Below are 18793 nucleotides of genomic sequence, written 5' to 3' on the forward strand. Positions count from 1 at the left end.
AGAGTCATTTTTTGAATTGGGTTTAAAAAACAAACAAAAAAAAAACACACTTTAAGAAGGGGGCTTTAGATTTCTGTTTGCCATAATTAACCCTGTCTGTACTGTGCTGGCAGATCCCATTATCAGTTATAAACTATACTCCAGGAATTCAGCCACTTTCTAAAATGTTCTGGATTCCCAATCGTTAAAGCGGAATTCCACTCAAAAGTGGAACCTCCGCTTATCTGCTTCCCCTCCTTTGAGGGGGGAGGGGGAAGCGGATACGCGTCAAACTCAAAACCTCAAAAGGTACTCGTTCCCATTTCCGTGTAAGGGCGCTGCGGTGACCTACGTCATTTATGGCCCCTCCTCCTTCCCCCCGCTGCCTTCTGGGAGACACACACAGGTCCCAGAAGACAGCGGGACTATTCAGAAAGCGCAGCACGACTTGCGCATGCGCAGTAGGAAACAGGCTGTGAACCCACAAGGCTTCACTTCCTGTTTCCCTTAATAAGGATACCGGTGCCTGCACACAAAGCCAATGGGCTCCCTGGACAGGTAAGTGTCCTTATATTAAAAGTCAGCAGCTGCAGTATTTGTAGCTGTTGACTTTTAATTTTTTTTAATACAGGCTGGAACTCCTCTTTAGACCCGTTTCACACTGGGGCGGTGCAGGCATTAGTGGTACGGCGCCACTAGTTTTAGCGGCGTTATAGCGGTGCTTTTCGGTCACTTTTGACCCCCACTATCAGCCGAAGAAAGGGTTAATAGTGCCCGTGTTGCTGCGCTGCCGAATAACTTTGCAGGCGCTTCGGCAGCAGTGGCCATTGATTTCAATGGGCAGGGCGTTTAGGGAGCGGTGTATACAGCACTCCTGCACCTCCCCAAAGATGCTGCTTGCAGGACTTTTTTTCCCGTCCTGCAAGCACACCGCCCCAGTGTGAAAGCACTCAGGCTTTCACACTGGGGTGGCTTGAGAGGTGCTATTTTTAGTGGTAAAACGTCTGAAAGGTGCCCCAGTGTTAATGGGGTCTGAAGTCCAACAAGATGCATGCAACCTCTTGGACTTAATTGACAATTTTTATTTTTACTGAGCCTCGGGAGCACAGCTACTGCTATACTTCCAGCGCTCAGATGCTGGTACTTCTGGTCACAGTTGCCACTGTGCCTGCCTCTCCCCTTCTCCTGTCCAATCATAAATTTGTATTATGTGAACCCATTTACAAAATACAAAGTCTTCAGAAAATGGTCAGCAAAGGGATGCTGTGTATGAGAAGACAGTGTCTCCCCTGTCAGAGCGCCTAGAGTGTAGCAGTTGTACCCACAGGGCCCAGTAAAACTGTCAGATGTGAATTAATGAGATAAGTCCAGGAGGTAACAAACATCTCCTTGCACTTACCTCATAGTAGTAAGCTAGCAGATTTTAGAAAGTGGCTGAATTTCTAGAATTCAGCTTTAAAGTATTTGTGAACTCCACACTAATAAAATAAACAGTAATGTAGAAGAGAGTATTTTTAATTAAAAAGTTAGTTCACCTTTACCAAAAAACCTGCCTATGCAAGTAAGGGACAGAACAACCTTTTTATATGTGTAGGCTATTTAGGTACCTCCCAAAGCCTAGCTGAAGAGCTCCCAGAGATGGCATCATCTCATCCTGTCTTGTTGCTAGGATGTTGCTAAGACACTCCCAGCCTATTCTGACCCCCCTAATGTGTTCTCTCTCCCATGTCACAGTAGCGCTGAGTTCAGCAATGCTGCGATGGAGAAAATAGTGGACAACACATGTGCGGGGGTTTGAGAGCTCGCTCATGTGTAGAGGTCGACCGATATGGGTTTTTCTCTGGCCGATGCCAAAGCCGATATTTAGAAATCGCGGTGGCCGATGGCCGATATATGATGCCGATTTTTTTGGGCCGATATATTAGGCCGATTTCTTTTTTTTTTTCCCTTCATCGCATAAAATCTAACAGTTAGACCCCTTTCACACTGGGGCGTTTTTCAGGCGCTTTTGGGCTAAAAATAGCGCCTGTAAAACGGCTCCCCTGCAGTCTATGTGAAAGCTCGAGTGCTGTCACACTGAGGCGATGCGCTGGCAGGATGTTAAAACAAAGTCCTGCAAGCGGCATCTTTGGAGCGGTGTGTATACCGCTCCTCCACCACTCCTGCCCATTGAAATGAATGCGCACCGCTGCCGAAGCGCCTGCAAAGCGTTTCGGCAGCAGCGCTTCAGGGGCGCATTTAACCCCTTCTTCGGCCGCTAGCTGGGTTATAAGCGCTCCGCTAGTAGCCGAATAGCGCCGCTAAAATGACAGTAAAGCGCCGCTAAAACTAACAGCGTTTTACCGTCAACGCATGCCTGCTCCAGTGTGAAAGCAGCCTTAAGTAATAAGTGATACAGAAAATTTTTTTATATTTAAACATTTATTAAACAAAACAAACCTCCAATCAGTATGTATAATTTAGATTAAAAAATAACTATATCTTAAATATTAAATACACAAAAACAGGTAATCAAAACTTTTGGACAAAAAAAAATGGGCTAACTTTACTGCTTTTTTTTTTTTTTATTTCATTAGTGTATTTTTTAAAAAAAAAATTGCGTTTGAAAGACCGCTGCGCAAATACCGTGTGACATAAAATATTGCAACAACCGCTATTTTATTCCCTAGGGTCTCTGCTAGAAAAAATATATATAATGTTTGGGGGTTCTAAGTGATTTTCTAGCAGAAAATACAGGATTTTTACTTGTAAGCAACAAGTGTCAGAAAAGATTTAGTCTTTAAATGGTTAAACTGCAAACTTCTCCACGGAGTTCAGTCTATTGATAAAAGAACCTGAAAGAGATACAATGTATCTTCTTATCAGACTTGGCAGGCTGCCCAGAGGAGGAGAGAAGAAAACTTCAGAAAACTTGCACTGACTTCTATTACAGAAGTCATTTGCAAGTCCCGCTGAAGTTATAATTGGCTTTTTTTATCAGCACAATCGGCCGATGCCGATTAAGTAAAAAAAGCCAAATATCGGCCGACCTCTACTCATGTGATAGTGGGAGTGAGCAGTAAGGCCCCTTTCACACTGGGGCGGTTTGCAGGCGTTATTGCGCTAAAAATAGCGCCTGCAAACCGACCTAAAACTGCCGCTACTGTTTCTCCAGTGTGAAAGCCCCGAGGGTTTTCACACTGAAGCGGTGCGCTGGCAGGAGAGAAAAAAAAACTCCTGCAAACAGCATCTTTGGAGCGGTGAAGGAGCGGTGTATTCACTAAGAGCTTGAAGTGTCTAAGCAACAACCTAGCAACAAGACTGGACAAGATGTTGCCATCTCTGGAAGTTTTGCAGTCAGACTTCGGGTGGGGAAAATGGCCTACACCTAAAGCAAGGGCATTATATAACTTTAATCAAAGCTGCACAGTTTACTTGCCCCTTACCTGCATTGGCAGTTTTTTTGGTAAACTAACCCTGTAACCCATAGTAAGCCAGCAGATTTTAGGAAGTGGCTTAATTCCTGGAATTCAGCTCCAAGTTATTTGTGAACTCAACAATAACAAAGAGAGACAACTGGCAAAAAGAGCGGAACTTTAAAGGTTTTTCATATCCCAGCAGCAAATTACGCTTTCCAGGGAAATGAGGAACCAATTGGTTCTACTTTGAAATCTATTCTGAATAAGAGCCCTTGCACACTGGGGCGGGGGGCAGAGTCGGCGGTAAAACGCCGCTATTATTAGCGGTGTTTTACCGTCGGTATGCGGCCGCTAGTGGGGCGGTTTTACCCCCCGCTAGCGGCCGAGAAAGGGTTAAATACCACCGCAAAGCGCCTCTGCAGAGGCGCTTTGCCGGCGGTATAGCCGCGCCGTCCCATTGATTTCAATAGGCAGGAGCGGTAAGGGAGCGGTATACACACCGCTCCTTCACCGCTCCGAAGATGCTGCTGGCAGGCCTTTTTTTACCGTCCTGCCAGCGCATCGCTCCAGTGTGCAAGCCCTCGGGGCTTTCACACTGGAATGAAAGCAGCGGCACTTTCGGGGCGGTTTGCAGGTGCTATTATTAGCGCAATAGCGCCTGCAAACCGCCCCAGTGTGCAAGGGCTCTAAGGTCAATCTATTTTACCCATAGACAACCATAGTCCTCTTTTGATAAACAATGTCTATATATTTCAAATTTATGTGTTAATCTTATACATTTCAGAACATTTCCTTCTCCCCGTTTTTGCAACTTGTCCCTCTGACTTAGGCTATAGAGGAACTGAAATTATTCAAATGATTGAAGCATTTTGATTTTAAAGCATCTGGTAGGCACAAATTCTCAGTTTATAATTTAAGAAGTTTATGTAATTATGCTTAATATATGATTTGCGTTTCTTTTTGACATGATTGTCACAATATGAGCCCTTGCACACTGGGGCGGTTTGCAGGCGCTATTGCGCTAATAATAGCGCCTGCAAACCGCCCCGAATGTGCCGCTGCTGTCATCCCAGTGTGCAAGCCCCAAGGGCTTGCACACTGGAGCGATGCGCTGGCAGGACGGTAAAAAAAGTCCTGCCAGCAGCATCTTCGGAGCGGTGAAGGAGCGGTGTGTATACCGCTTCTTTACCGCTCCTGCCCATTGAAATCAATGGGACGGCGCGGCTATACCGCCGGCAATGCGCCTCTGCAGAGGCGCTTTGCGGTGGTATTTAACCCTTTCTCGGCCGCTAGCGGGGGGTAAAACCGCCCCGCTAGCGACCGCATACCGACGGTAAAACGCCGCTAATAATAGCGGCGTTTTACCGCCGCCGCCGCCCCAGTGTGCAAGGGCTCTATATATAACTCTTTAAATATTCACAACTGTTTCTTTCATAGTATCAACTTTATGCAGTACCTTTAAAGCTCCTGAGGAAGCTCCTTTGGGGCGAAACATGTAGAGCAAGAAGTGGCTGCACTGTTGTATGAATCAAACGTTGGTTGAACATTTATTATCATTTTAAAGAAATTGATATTAAAATGTACATATTTTTATAAAAAGTTGTGTACTTTTTTGGCACCTTTAAAGTCCCGCTCTTTTTGGCAGTTGTCTCTATTTATCCAATAGGATGTGGTGCCTGATTCTGATCTTTCATTGCCCTTATCTATAGCAAATTACAACAATAACAAAGCCAATAGTAATGTAGCAGAAAGTGGGACCGATTTACTAAAGGAAAATAGACTGTGCACTTTGCAAGAGCAGTTGCATTAATTTTCCTCAGAGCTTAGTAAATCTGGTAAAGTTCTGCTGATTTCTATCATCCAATCATGTGCAAGCAAAAGTGCTGTTTACTTTATTTTCCTTGCACACGATTAATTATTCTATACAAAGTGAAAATTTTACCACAGTTACTAAGCTCTGAAGGAAAAGAAGTGCAACCGCAATCGCATTAGTAAATCTACCCCTGTATTTATTAAAGGGTTAGTTCACCATTACCAACAGCCTATGTAGACAACGAGCGCCTGTAGATAAAAACAAACTGTACAGCTTTGACTAGAATTCTACTTTTCTTCAAGTAGAATTCCAGTCAAATCCATACTATACCTAAAGCTGCTCCTGCCCCCATTCTAGGCCTATTCTAAATACCCTGTAAAAGAAAAATTAGCATACTTACCTATTCTGGGGTCACCCTGGTCCAGTCACATGATCTCTCCAGCAGCCGGCTTCAGTGTAGAGGAGAGGTGACGTCATTTATTGTTAGCTTTCCCTTCTCTACACTGAAGCCAGTTGGGACCCAATTATGTGACCGGAGCACCAACAGAATAGGTAAATGCACATCTTTCCTCACAGGGAACTTAGAATAGGCATAGAATGGGTGTGGGAGCACTTTTAAATAGTGTTAGGATTTGACTGGACTGTAAATAATGACCTTTCTATAGGTGTAGACCGTTTACATACCTCCTGAATCCTGACTGAAACACTGCATCATTCCATCCTGTCTTGTTGCTAGGCAGTTGCTAGGATGTTGCTAAGACACTCTCAGCCAATTCAAACACCCGCTTCACGTGCTTTCTGTCTCCCCTGCAATGGAGGAGACAGTGGACTACTTGTGCGTGGGCTTGAGAGCTCGTGGTGGAGGGACCAGCAACGTCTGGAAGTGTCTTAGCAACATACTAGAAACAAGAAAGGAAATGGTGATGCTATCTCAGAGTGCTTCACTCAGGCTGCACGAGGTCTGTAAATGGCCTACACCTATAGCAAGGGCATTATTTAAATTTGGTCAAAGACGCACGGTTTGTTTTTTATCCGCAGGCACCCCTTATAAACATGGGCAGTTTTTTGATAAAGGTTAACCAACCCTTTAAAATTGTATCGACTTCTAAAGAGAAGGAGGGTTATGTACCTCTTCTATTTGCAATCCTATGATGACGCATCTTCCCTTCACGTTCCTGTCTCCAAGGTAGAGGCTGAGTGACAGGCGAGTGGGCGGGCAGAGTGACAGGCCAGTGGGCGGGCAGAGTGACAGGCCAGTGGGCGGGCAGAGTGACAGGCCAGTGGGCGGGCAGAGTGACATTACACACAGCAGGGTGGTATGTTACCCATCTGTGGTGCTTTCAGCTTTGATAATGAGGCTCTTGTTGGAAGCTTCTGTCAATCAACAGAATGGGGCTGGGAAGAAGGCGGGGCAGACAAACACACTACAGAGACACAGGCAGGGCCAGATTAAGAACATCATGGGCCTGGTGCTGAGGATTTTGGTGGGGCTTTTTATAAAATAAATAAAATATGCAAACAATTTTTTGTTATAACAAATTAAATTAGAGAGAGGGAGGATGAGAGAGAGAGAGAAAGGGGATGAGAGAGGGGTGAGGTGTAAGGGAGGGAGGATGAGAGAGAGAGAGAGGATGCGCATGAGCATGCGTGGGAGTGACAGCAACGCAGCCTGGTCAAGGCAAGTCACCGAAGGCACAGAACCTGGAAGGAAGACCAGGTGAATATGGAAGTGCCCGGGACCCGCCGGATGATCTCAGCGCAGCACTGCAGGGCTCAGTCCGACAGGCAAGTCTACCGTAATGTGCTAATATGCTGTGCATTCTAGTACATTATGGCATAACCTACCTCAGGGCCTCTAAAAAGTAGTGTTTTACCTCCGTGCATAGTTGCCAACATTTAAAAAATATTTTCAGGGACTTTTTTTTTTTTTTTTACCAGTGGTATATTTAAAGTAGCTGACATCCCCTATGTTCCTCTATACATCACAGTAGTAATCACAAAATTAAATGAATCCTAATAATAGGCAGAACAAATATGGACTGAGATTTCCTTTAGTTGAACTAACAAAAGTGTGCCCATTCTAGAGCTGGTAACATTGAGGATATTCAATATAAAATTTTAAAGAACTGTTTTTGTGGGTAAGAGGCATAGAGGAGGAGTATGGGTGGGATAACAGTGGGCACTATGTACAGGAGAGGAGTGTGCAGGGCATGACAATGGACAGTATGCACAGTGGAGGGTATGCCAGTGGGCAGTATGAACAGAAGAGGAGTGTGGGGGGTATGATAGTGGGCAATATGTACAGAAGTGTGGATGGTTGACAGCGGGCACTATGTACAGGAGAGGAGTGTAGAGAGAAAGAGTTGGCAATATGTACAGGAGAGGAGTGTGGAGGGTATCACAGTGGGCAGTAGGGGTGCAACGGATCGTCACGGGTCAACCTCCGCGGATCGGCACACCCGTGATCCGCTGAGCGCTCTGTGGCCTCGGCCATAGGAAAGGCCGCGGCTTCGGCCTAGCTCCGGAGCGGCGGCCATCTTGGTACACCCGGAGGCGGCCGCTGTCTCGTCAGGAAGTGACGTTTCGTCGCCGCCATCTTGCTACACCCCACACTCCTGCACAGTACTGTAATGAGAGAGTGAGAAGGGGGCAAGCGGACATCTTGTTACACCCACAGATGTTTTAGATTTAACAGCTATTTTCAACACAAAACGGAGCTTATATGCATAAATACAGTATTTGTAGATCGGACGGACTGTTTAGATGTTAAATTTTAAAAGCAACAGCAAACCTGCTGACCTTACATGGTTGCTAATGTGACAGAACACCTCTGATTTTCACATTTAATGTTAAGGTATGACAGTGAGCAATATGTACAGGAGAGGAGTGTGGAGGGTATGACAGTGGGCAGTATGTACAGGAGAGGAGTGTGGAGGGTATGACAGTGAGCACTATGTACAGGAGAGGAGTGTGGAGGGTATGACAGTGGGCAGTATGTACAGGAGAGGAGTGTGGAGGGTGTGACAGTGGGCAGTATGTACAGGAGAGGAGTGTGGAGGGTAGGACATCGGGCACTATGTACAGGTGAGGAGGATGAAGGAATCTGAGAAGGAAAAATGTAAAGGTTTGTGGAAGGATGTTTAGGGACTGCGTAGTGGTTAAGCGGGCCATACATTTATTGAAATTAAGCCAATTAAGCAGAGACCAGCCATAGTCTATCTATGTATGGGCTAGCTGGTTGTATATAAGTCAATCTATTAATCCACTTGAGTATAACCAGCCTGTCAGGTTTTTCCCAAAACATTCAGTGCTGCCAGCTATAGTTAGCAACACTGATCATTGTATTATGTGGGTAGGGAAGGCTCCCCACTGGAAGGACACAACACTGCGGGAGTGATTCCCCCCATCCACAGGTCAGCAGATGAGAGGGTGTGTGGGGACAGGCTGGGGAGAGGTCTGTCAGCAGGGGGGTGTGAGGTGGTCATGGAGGGATTTCAATTAGCAGGTGGTGGGGAGTAACTGAGAGGTGGCTAACATGGGAAGTGGATGGCGAGTGACCTGGTTGGTGGGGAGTATAAAATGGATGATGTGTTTCAAGTTTTTTTCACATTTGCGGTAATGCTTACTGCCCTCTGAAAAGTGATCTGTGGTGAATTGCTTTTCACCAAGTGGTATAACAGCAACTGACAGGCATTCATGAGGTGCTACTGACACTCTTTTTTTTTTTTTTTTTTACATTGCTGAATGGTAGTTTTACATTGTTGGACTATGCTGCTACTGGGAGTGAGTTTGGCTTGCAGTTGCAGAGTGGCCCCATCGAAATCAATAGGCGAGTTTGACAGGCGGTTCTGCCTGTCAAGTTCTGCAGGCTCCAAGCTGACCATTGAGCTCAGTGCCTCTGACAGTAGGGAGAGGCACTGTGACCTCATCCTCTCAGTCTGCTGCAAACAGAGTGTGCCAGCTTGTATTTAAACTGGCCGCTCTGTACGTAGATTCCGACAGGCTGTGCAAGGAGCCCCGTATCTCTGGAACCATAGATGATAGGAGCCCCAAATTTTGACCAGTAGTGGGGTAGGTCTTCAGCTACCTACCCCCTGCGAACCCTGGTCACCGAGCAACGACCCTCGGAGTAAATTTTTTTTTTTTTTTAGGCAAATGGGCCTATCTTAAGGTAAGGGGCCTGGAGCTGCAGCTCCAATAGCCCCTATGTTAATCCGGTCCTGGACACAGGTGTATGTCAGCATGGCAGGATCACCGAATATTTAGGAGCAAATGAACTACATTTACACAAAAAAAAAAAGGTATATTGTGTGTATTTTTGGGGTGGCTCATACCCACAGGTGTAATTAAATGCAAAGTAAACAAGTGTGTGCATTTAGAAGCGTATATGTGCAAGTTCATTCCAGTGGCTAGAATAATTATTATTATTTAACAGATTTACGCACATTTAGCGCATACATATGTAAAAAATAACAAACTACCCATCCCTAAACACAGGACTCAGGTAAGTCAGTTTTACATTTCTGAATGCTGCACTAGTAAATGCCCCCATGTGTCGGGACACATTGGATTTAATGGTGCTGTGGTCATCTGTGTGCTTGAGGAAGCCTAAGGCCTGATTTACACCTATGCAGGTGGCAGTTTGCATATTCCAGGTGCATTTTGCATTTTTCAATACACGTTTTTGATCCATTGAAGTCTATGGAACAAAAAAACAGAAAAAAGTTCCTGGCCCTTTCCATAAAATGCACAGATGTGAAGGTGACACATAGGAAACCATGTTAAATGGACTATAGTATGTTTCTGCAAAACTGAAAACGCACAAAAAAAATGCATAGGTGTGAACCAGGCCTAAGAGGTCTCAAGGCTTAAAGCGGAACTTCACTCTCTCAATCAACATGAACTATTTCTAATCCTTATGCTGCTAGTATTAGTAAATAGATAGGAATGTATATGATATTTGCTTGCTTTAAAGAGGAGTTCTGCGGTGGGAAAAACATTTTTCTTTTTAAAGTCATCTGATACAAATACTGCAGCTGCTGACTCTTAATATTTTTACCTGTCCGATGTCGGCACCCCAGCTGATTTTCGGATAGGCTGTCAGGTGCTGCCGCCGCCATTCATAGTAGGGGAAATTGGCTATGAATGAGCGAAGCGCACTGTGCTTTTTAACTGGCCCGGCAGCGAAGGAAGGAGGGGGGGGCAAACTTCTGAGGGACGGCGCCGCCATCACGCCGTCTCCCGGAAGTGGGGAAAGGGTACCTGACAAAAACAGGTACCCGTTCCCCCCTGAAAGGTGCCAAATGTGGCACCAGAGGAAGCAGATACGCGGAAGTTTCACTTTTGGGTGGAACTCTACTTTAAGCTTTTTTCTCCCCTATTTCTTCAGTTACTTTCTGGTTTCCAGGCCTAGGCAAATGATGCCATACATCCCAAGAGTCTTTAGGAGAGGAGGAGGGGCTTTCTCAGCTAAGCACATCCTCTTGCCTGCATGCCTGAGCTAAGGGCAGATAGAGTCCAGAAAGTAACTGCTACATGAATCATCTGCCCTCAAGATGGCCACGGCCAGAAATTGTAGGGGGTGTTTTTCAAAGTGATTTCTCAGCTAAATAAAACATTGAGACATGGATGGATGAGGGAGTTTGCTTTGAATATTAAAAATGAATTAAACAGCATTTTTAGTTTGTGGTGCTCAGATGCAGAGTAGTTCTGCTTTAAGAGGTACAAAATGGATGTTATTGCATCATCCCCAAAATCTGTTCCCTAATTGCACATCGCAAGCTATTCGGAAGGGCCTCATTCACACAGGCACTGAGGCCCATAGACCGTGATATCTGTGGGTGTGCGCTTGTGGCTTGAGCCACCAAGTCTTGAACGCAGGCAGCCCGTGTAAAGCTGGCCATACACCATACAATTTTCTTACTCAATTTTCTTTAGATTTACCTTCAACTATATAGTGCAAGGGCCTACCCGTTTGCATACACATTGAAAGTGTTTAGGTTTGACCTCATATTATATTATATGGAAAGTTGTACAAGAAAATTGTATAATGTATGGCCAGCCTTAGTGTATGGGGATGCTGCGACTGCATAGACACAGCCAGTGGCAGGTAGTCCCAATTAACAGGCTTGCAGGTGAGCAGCCCTGAGTGCAAACAGAGTGCATTTGGAGCCACTCACCCAAACCCACACTTCTGTCCAATTAGGATGAGCGGCTGTGTCCATACAGGCAAACCATTTCAAGGTAGCTACCTGCTATGAGCAACCTGCTCCAAGGAAACAATTAGAAAGATTATATATATATATATTTTTATTATTATCTTCAGGCACTATGTACAGGAGAGGAGTGTGGATGGTATGACAGTGAGCACTATGTACAGGAGAGGAGTGTGGATGGTATGACAGTGAGCACTATGTACAGGAGAGGAGTGTGGATGGTATGACAGTGAGCACTATGTACAGGACAGGAGTGTGGATGGTATGACAGTGAGCACTATGTACAGGAGAGAAATGTGGAGGGTATGACAGTGGGCAGTATGCACAGCAGAGGAGTATGGAGGGTTGACAGTGGGCACTGCTGTGTGAATGGAAACACATAATAAACATATAGTGGGGGGGTCTCAATTAAGATGGCAAAAGTGGAAATACACCTTAAGAGCAGAAATAATCAGATTTGAGCGTACTATTATCATTTTAGTAAGTGACATGTTCTTATTGATTGCCAGGGGTGAGTGCACTTTGGAGGTGCTTTATAAAAACTGCATTTAAAATATTCTGACAAATAGAAGCCAACTAGTGTTAAATCTGAAATACGGCCAACAATGATTTCTGCCCGTCCCCTGTAATGATGAGAGCCCCTTGTCTGGCTGTGCAGGGTTTGGTACATATCCACACATGGAGCATTTTTCATCCTTTTCCAGCTGGATTGGCCAAGATAAGCACAGTGTGTGGCCCTGTCAGCCCTTTACCACCCGACATTCCCCGACTGATAAATGTAAGGAGCCGGGCAGAAAACTGTCACACTAGCAGCACCAATATCCAATCAGATGCAGCCACTGTTTGGGGATTTTGACAGCTGGTGGGGCCAGATGTCAAATTACAATAGCTGCAGCAAGACATTCATCCATCTATACTACAGAGTGTGCATGGATAAATCTGTATATCTATATATATATATACATACACACACACACACACACACACACACACTTGTGCTCATAAGTTCACATGCCCATTTATGATTTCTTGGTCATTTTTCAGAGAATATGAATGATAACAAAAAAACTTTTCTTTCACTTATGGTTAGTGTTTTGGCTGAAGCCATGTATTATCAATCAACTGTGTTTACTCTTTTTAAATCATAATGAAAACAGAAACTACCCAAAAGACCCTGATCAAAAGTTTACATACCCCAGTTCTTAATAACGTGTAATGCCCTCTTTAACATTAATGACAGCTTGAAGTCTTTTATGGTATTTGTGGATGAGGCTCTTTATCTTCTCAGATGGTAAAGCTGCCCATTCCTCTTGGCAAAAAGCCTCCAGTTCCAGTAAATTATAGGGCTGTCTTGCATGAACTGCACATTTGAGATCTCCCCAGAGTGGCTCAATGATATTGAGGTCAGGAGAATGAGATGGCCACTCCAGAACCTGCACTTTATTCTGCTGTAGCCAATGACAGGTTGACTTGGCCTTGTGTTTTGGATCATTGTCATGTTGGAATGTCCAAGTATGTCCCATGCGCAGCTTCCTGGCCGATGAATGCAAATGTTCCTCCAGTATTTTTTGATAACATACTGCATTCATCTTGCCAACAATTTTGACCAAATTTCCTGTGCCCTTTGTAGCTCACACATCCCCAAAACATCAGCGATCCACCTCTGTACCTTTCATCATAGGCCTTGTTGACTCCACTCCAAATGTAACGATGGTTGTGGCCAAAAAGCTCAATTTTGGTCTCATCACTAAAAATGACTTTGTGCCAGGTTTGAAGTTTGTCTCTGTGCTGTTTGGCATATTGTAAGTGGGATACTTTATGGCATTTGTGTAGTAATGGCTTTCTTCTGGGGACTCGACCATGCAGCCCATCTTTCTTCAAGTGCCTCCTTATTGTGCATCTCGAAACAGCCACACAACATGTTTTCAGAGAGTCCTGTATTTCACCTGAAGGAAACAATTTTCCTGGCAGTTGTGTCTGAAATTTTAGTTGGTCTACCTGACCATGGTTTGGTTTCCACAGAACCCCTCATTTTCCACTTATTTTTTAGACTTTGAACACTGCTAATTGGCATTCTCAATTCCTTGGATATATTTTTATATCTCTTTCCTGTTTTATACAGTTCTAATACCTTTTCCCGCAAATCCTTTGACAATTCTTTTGCTTTCCCCATGACTCAGAATCCAGAAACGTCAGTGTAGCACTGGATGAAAGATGCAAGGGTCTGTCAGGAGTCCGGAAACTCATTGACCTTTAGCCCCGGTTCACACAGGGGCGGCACGACTTGCAGGTCGCCTCACCGAGGCGACCTGCACACAACTTCCACAGCGACTTGCAAAACGACTTCTGTATAGAAGTCTATGCAAGTTGCCTCAAGTTGCCCCCAAAGTAGTACAGGAAGCTTTTTCTAAGTCGGAGCGACTTGCGTTGCTCCTATTAGAACGGTTCCATAGTACAGAACGGGAGGCGACTTGTCAGGCGGCTAGGTCGCCTGACAAGTCGCCCCTGTGTGAACCGGCAGTTAATACACACACACTAATTACAAGCGAACAGATCACAGGTGAGGATGGTTACCTTTAATAGCCATTCAAACTCTTTTGTGTCAACTTGTGTTCATGTTATCAGGCCAAAATCACCAGGGTATGTAAACTTTTGATCTGGATCATTTGGGTAGTTTCTGTTGCCATTATGATTTAAAAAGAGTAAACACAGTTGATTGATAATAGATGGCTTCAGCCAAAACACTAACCATAAGTGAAAGTAAAGTTTTTGTGTTATCATTCATATTCTCTGAAAAATGGCCAAGAAATCATAAATTCTGCCAGGGTATGTAAACTTATGAGCACAACTCTGTGTGTGTATATGGATAGAGATAGAGATATGCGCTATCTTAAATAATTGAGAAGCAGCCAGCACAGTTCGTTGATCATCAAACAAAAATATAAAAAGTCCAAAATCCAGCGCTTCAAATTATCGTTAATCATATAACAGTTCTGTCAATGAAGAGATAGGGAATATGAAGGACCCTTCACCAGATTCAGTGTGCATGAAAAAAGCACACCACACCCAAGTGAATCCAATCTGCTTACCAAAAAGTAATGATAAAAAGGCATGTAATCATAAATCTCAGAGGATCAAGGTGTCACACTCCAAATACTGCAGATCGATCACAGGGAAATCATTATCCAGGCCACATATAGCCACCAGCTCATCAAACTCCAAAACAGGGATGAATATGATATACGCTCACAAATGACAAGTTACCCAAATGGAAAGAAAATAAGGTAGCAATAGTGAAGCCCTTAAGGTATAAAAACAATCATTTATTGTAGTCCACTTACAGGTAGTAGAAAAATACAGGCATCATGATGTATAGTAGAAAATCCGCGGCTCACAGCGTACTTGCATCGGCCAGCCTGACATGTTTCATCCCATAGGATATCATCAGAGGCGTCAAAATATATATAATGACCAGCTTTACTTTTACTCAGGCAGCAGCCCCGTTAGCACTGAACATCCAGCGCTGAGACTTGTAATTCTGGTTATAGTACAGATATAACAGAGTTGCTCGCATGGCACCTCCTCCATTCATAAAAGGCCTTGTATTTTTTTCAGTGAATGCAAGGTGCTCTGTGATTGGAGGAAGTGCAGATGAGCGTCATGATTTCCCTCTCCTCCAACCCCAATGCACCTTGCATTCACTGAAAAGAATGCAAGGATTTTTCTGAATGGAGGAGGTGCCAAGTGAGCAACTCACAGTGATCACTATACTACAGCTGGAACTACAAGTCAGCACTGGACAGTTCATGTCAACAGGGGCCTGAGGAAAAATAATGTGTAAGGCTACTTTCACACTGGGGCGTCGGCGGTAAAGCACCGCTATTTTTGTTTTGTTTTTGTGGCGCTTTTCGGCCGCTAGCAGGACACTTTTAACCCCCGCTAATGGCCGAAAAAGGGTTAAATGCACCCACAAAGCGCAGCCTTAGGCTACTTTCACACTGAGGTGCTTTACAGGTGATATAGCTCTAAAAATTCCAGTGTGAAAGGCCGAGTGTTTTCAAATTGGAGCGGTGCGCTGGCAGGATGCTCAAAAAAGTCCTGCAAGCAGCATCTGGGGTGTATGCACTGCTCAGACAGCGCCCCTGCCCATTGAAATCAATGGGCAGTGCCGCCGCCTTTTTTGGGCGTTAGCGGGGGTTAAGAGCGCTGCAAAAACAGCGCTGCAAAAACAGCGCCGCTTTACCGCCGATGCCCGTGCCAGTATGAAAGTGCCCTAACTCACGCTGCTTCAGCCAGAGATGGGGCACACATCATTAGATTATTTTTACTGTGCAAATGGCCAAAATCATTTTTGGATATACTTTAGATTTAACCTGCAGTAGTAATACAAAGAAGGCCACGGCCCATCTATGGCAGATTCATGGCACAGCTACAGCAGATCCCTGGCGCATTTATGGCAGGTCCATGGTGCATCTAAGGCACAACTACTACAGATCCCTGCAAGATACAAGTGGAATCTTTGGCACAGCTATGGCTGCCAGATATATGATGGATCTATGGCACAGCTACTACAGATCCCTGGCACATCTATGGCAGATCCATTGTGCATCTATGGCACAGCTACAGCAGATCCCTGTCAGATATAAGCTGAATCTTTGGCACAGCTATGGCTGACAGATATATGGTGAATCCCTGGCACATCTATGGCACAGCTACAGCAGATCCCTGCCAGATATCTGGCAGATCTTTGCCACATAAATGGTGGATCGATGGCACAGCAGGTCCCTGCCAGATATATTGGGCATCTATGGCAAATCTCTGCTAGAGATATGGTGGATCTATGGCAGAGCTACAGAAGATATATGGAGGATCTATGGCATATCTACTGCAGATCTCTGGTGCATCTATGGCAGATCCTTGGAGCATCTATGGCAATGCTACAGCAGATCCCTACCAGATATATGGCAGATCTATGGCACAGCTATGGTAGATCCCTGGCACATCTACGACAGATACATGTTAGATCCCTGGCACATCTATGGCAGAGCTATGACAGATACATGGCAGATCCCTGGCACTTCTATAACAGATCTACTGTGGATGTATGGCACAGCTACAGCAGATTGGCACCTCTATGGCACACCTACAACAGATTTCTGGCAGTTCCCTGGTATGTGTGTGCCCGGATCAGGTGTTGGTATGACACACAGAAGCCATGGAGTCCTGCACATGGACTGATCGATGCCCCCAGGAGAGGGGTGGGCAGTGCTGGCACACAGTGCTCCCCCGGTGCCAGTGTAGGGGGGGGGTGGTGAAGGTGGTCTCACCTGAGCTGTGCCCGGTCCGGCTCTCCCCTCCTCTTCCTCCTCCTCCGCAGTAGGCAGGTGCCGGTCAGAGGCTGGCAGTGCGGGTGGCACAGGGCGGCATGGGGCGCTCGCTGTGTGTAGAAGGGACAGGACACACGGACAGACATAGACTCGGCCGGCTCGGTGCTCTTTCCTGGAGATTGAGCGATGAGATGAGAGCCGAGCGATAGATAACACGCCGCATCCCCGGACACTCTATAGACGTGACTGTACCGCCTATGGCGTCTAGGTGGCGCTGTGCGTGTGTGCCGAGTCAGAGCTCCTCCATGGCTCTTCTATTCCATCTAGTAAGTTGTATGAAGAGGAAAGGAGTTCTAATAAACAGGTCTGCACAAACAATACTACAAGGTAAAAAAATGAGGCAAGCTTAGCACTTGAGCCAGTAGCGGCTGGTGCTCAAAATTTTTTGGAGGGGCGCAAACAAACTGAAAGATTACACTGTTATTTTTACTGGCAGCCAGTAAAACCGGGCACTTTTCTCCTGCCAGTCAATGCCAGTGAAAGGAAAAGCTGTCCAGTAAAACATATGGCTGTGACGCTCGGCTCAGAACTGTGCATACGCAGTTCCAGTCCAGAGCCGGATGAGACCATCCGAGTGACATGCGGCCACAAGGTATCACAGTGGGAGAGACCCACTCTGTGAGATCCGGCGGCTCTCCTTTCTAGCCCTCATGCATTGGTGAGGCAGTATTGAGGGGCGTAGTGAGGCTCCATTCATGGGCACAGCGAGCCTGCAATTATGGGCACAGTGAGGCTGCAGTCATGGGCACAGTAAGGCTGAAATCATGGGCACTTTGAGGTTGCATTGAAAGGACACTGGTGAGATTGCATTGATGGGCACTGGTGAGGCTACATTAATGAGCAGTGGTTAAGGCTGCATTCATGGGCACTATTGAGGCTGCATTCATGGGCACTATTTATTTATTTTATTTATTTATTTCAGGTACTTATATAGTGCCGTCAATTTATGCAGTGCTTTACATATACATTTTACATTCACATCAGTTCCTACCCTCAAGGAGCTTACAATCTAAGGTCCCTAACTCACATTCATACATACTAGGGACAATTTAGACAGAATCCAATTAACCTACCAGCATGTCTTTGGAGTGTGGGAGGAAACCCACACAGGCACAAGGGAGAACATGCAAACTCCAGGCAGGTAGTGTCATGGTTGGGATTCGAACCAGTGACCCTTCTTACTGCTAGGCGAAAGTGCTACCCGCTACACCACTGTGCTGCCCACTATTGAGGCTGCATTGATGGGCACTGGTGAGACTGCATTGAGGGGCACTGATTAATATTGATTATCTTGAACCTGAAAGAAGCCGACAAGAAGATGGCAGCAGCAAGGAATCTCGTGGACATCACATTGCTGGGGGTTACCTTGCGGGCGCGCTCCCGAGTCCAGCATTTGCACCCACAGTCACGAATGCTGGACTCGGCCCCGCCCCCTGGTGCCATGTTATTGGATTTGATTGGCAGCAGCGGAATCCAATGGCTGCGCTGCTATCAATCTAGCCAATCAGGACACGAGACACGGGCTATAGCTGGTGTGCTCGTCCCCGGCGCGAGAAAAAGAGGGTTCAGGTAAGTAAAACGGGGTCACTGGGGGGCTGCTGCACTGCAAGAGGTTTCTATGCATTGAGGTGAAAAACCACGAAGGTTTACAACCCCTTTAACCTTATAAAATCAGACACTGAATTAGTAATGGTAATACCTAAATATTTTGCTTTCCTTACTCATTTTAAAGTTAAAACAGGAGAGGAAGGCAAACCCGGTGGTCATACTGAGTAGGGGTGTTGAAAATAATTGTGTAATCGAGGCAGCCTTAAACAATTCTGCATCGATTCAGAGAATGGCTACATCGCGATAGCATTAATTATGTCATCGTCCCTTATCAGAGTCCTCCCCATCCCTCCTCCTCTCCATGCCTAAATGTGTATGTGTATGTCACACACAGTGGGGATCTCCCGCTATGACACGGAGCTTGGATCTGGAACGCTGCATGGCTGCTGTAAC

General features: G+C 45.5%; 1 protein-coding gene across 4 annotated transcripts in view; it reads right to left on the reverse strand.

The window, feature by feature from the left end:
* The window catches only part of LRRC8D (leucine rich repeat containing 8 VRAC subunit D), a 130728-nt gene extending 113749 nt beyond the window's left edge, over positions 1-16979 (reverse strand). For all 4 annotated transcript variants that reach the window (XM_073593176.1, XM_073593178.1, XM_073593177.1 and 1 more), the window contains exon 1: positions 16733-16979. The gene's annotated coding sequence lies outside the window, so the exon portion shown is untranslated. The remainder of the gene's footprint in view (positions 1-16732) is intronic.
* Between the last annotated feature and the right edge of the window lie 1814 nt (positions 16980-18793).

Source organism: Aquarana catesbeiana, linkage group LG07 (genome assembly GCF_042186555.1).
Source record: "Aquarana catesbeiana isolate 2022-GZ linkage group LG07, ASM4218655v1, whole genome shotgun sequence".
Classification (NCBI taxonomy): Eukaryota; Metazoa; Chordata; class Amphibia; order Anura; family Ranidae; genus Aquarana; species Aquarana catesbeiana.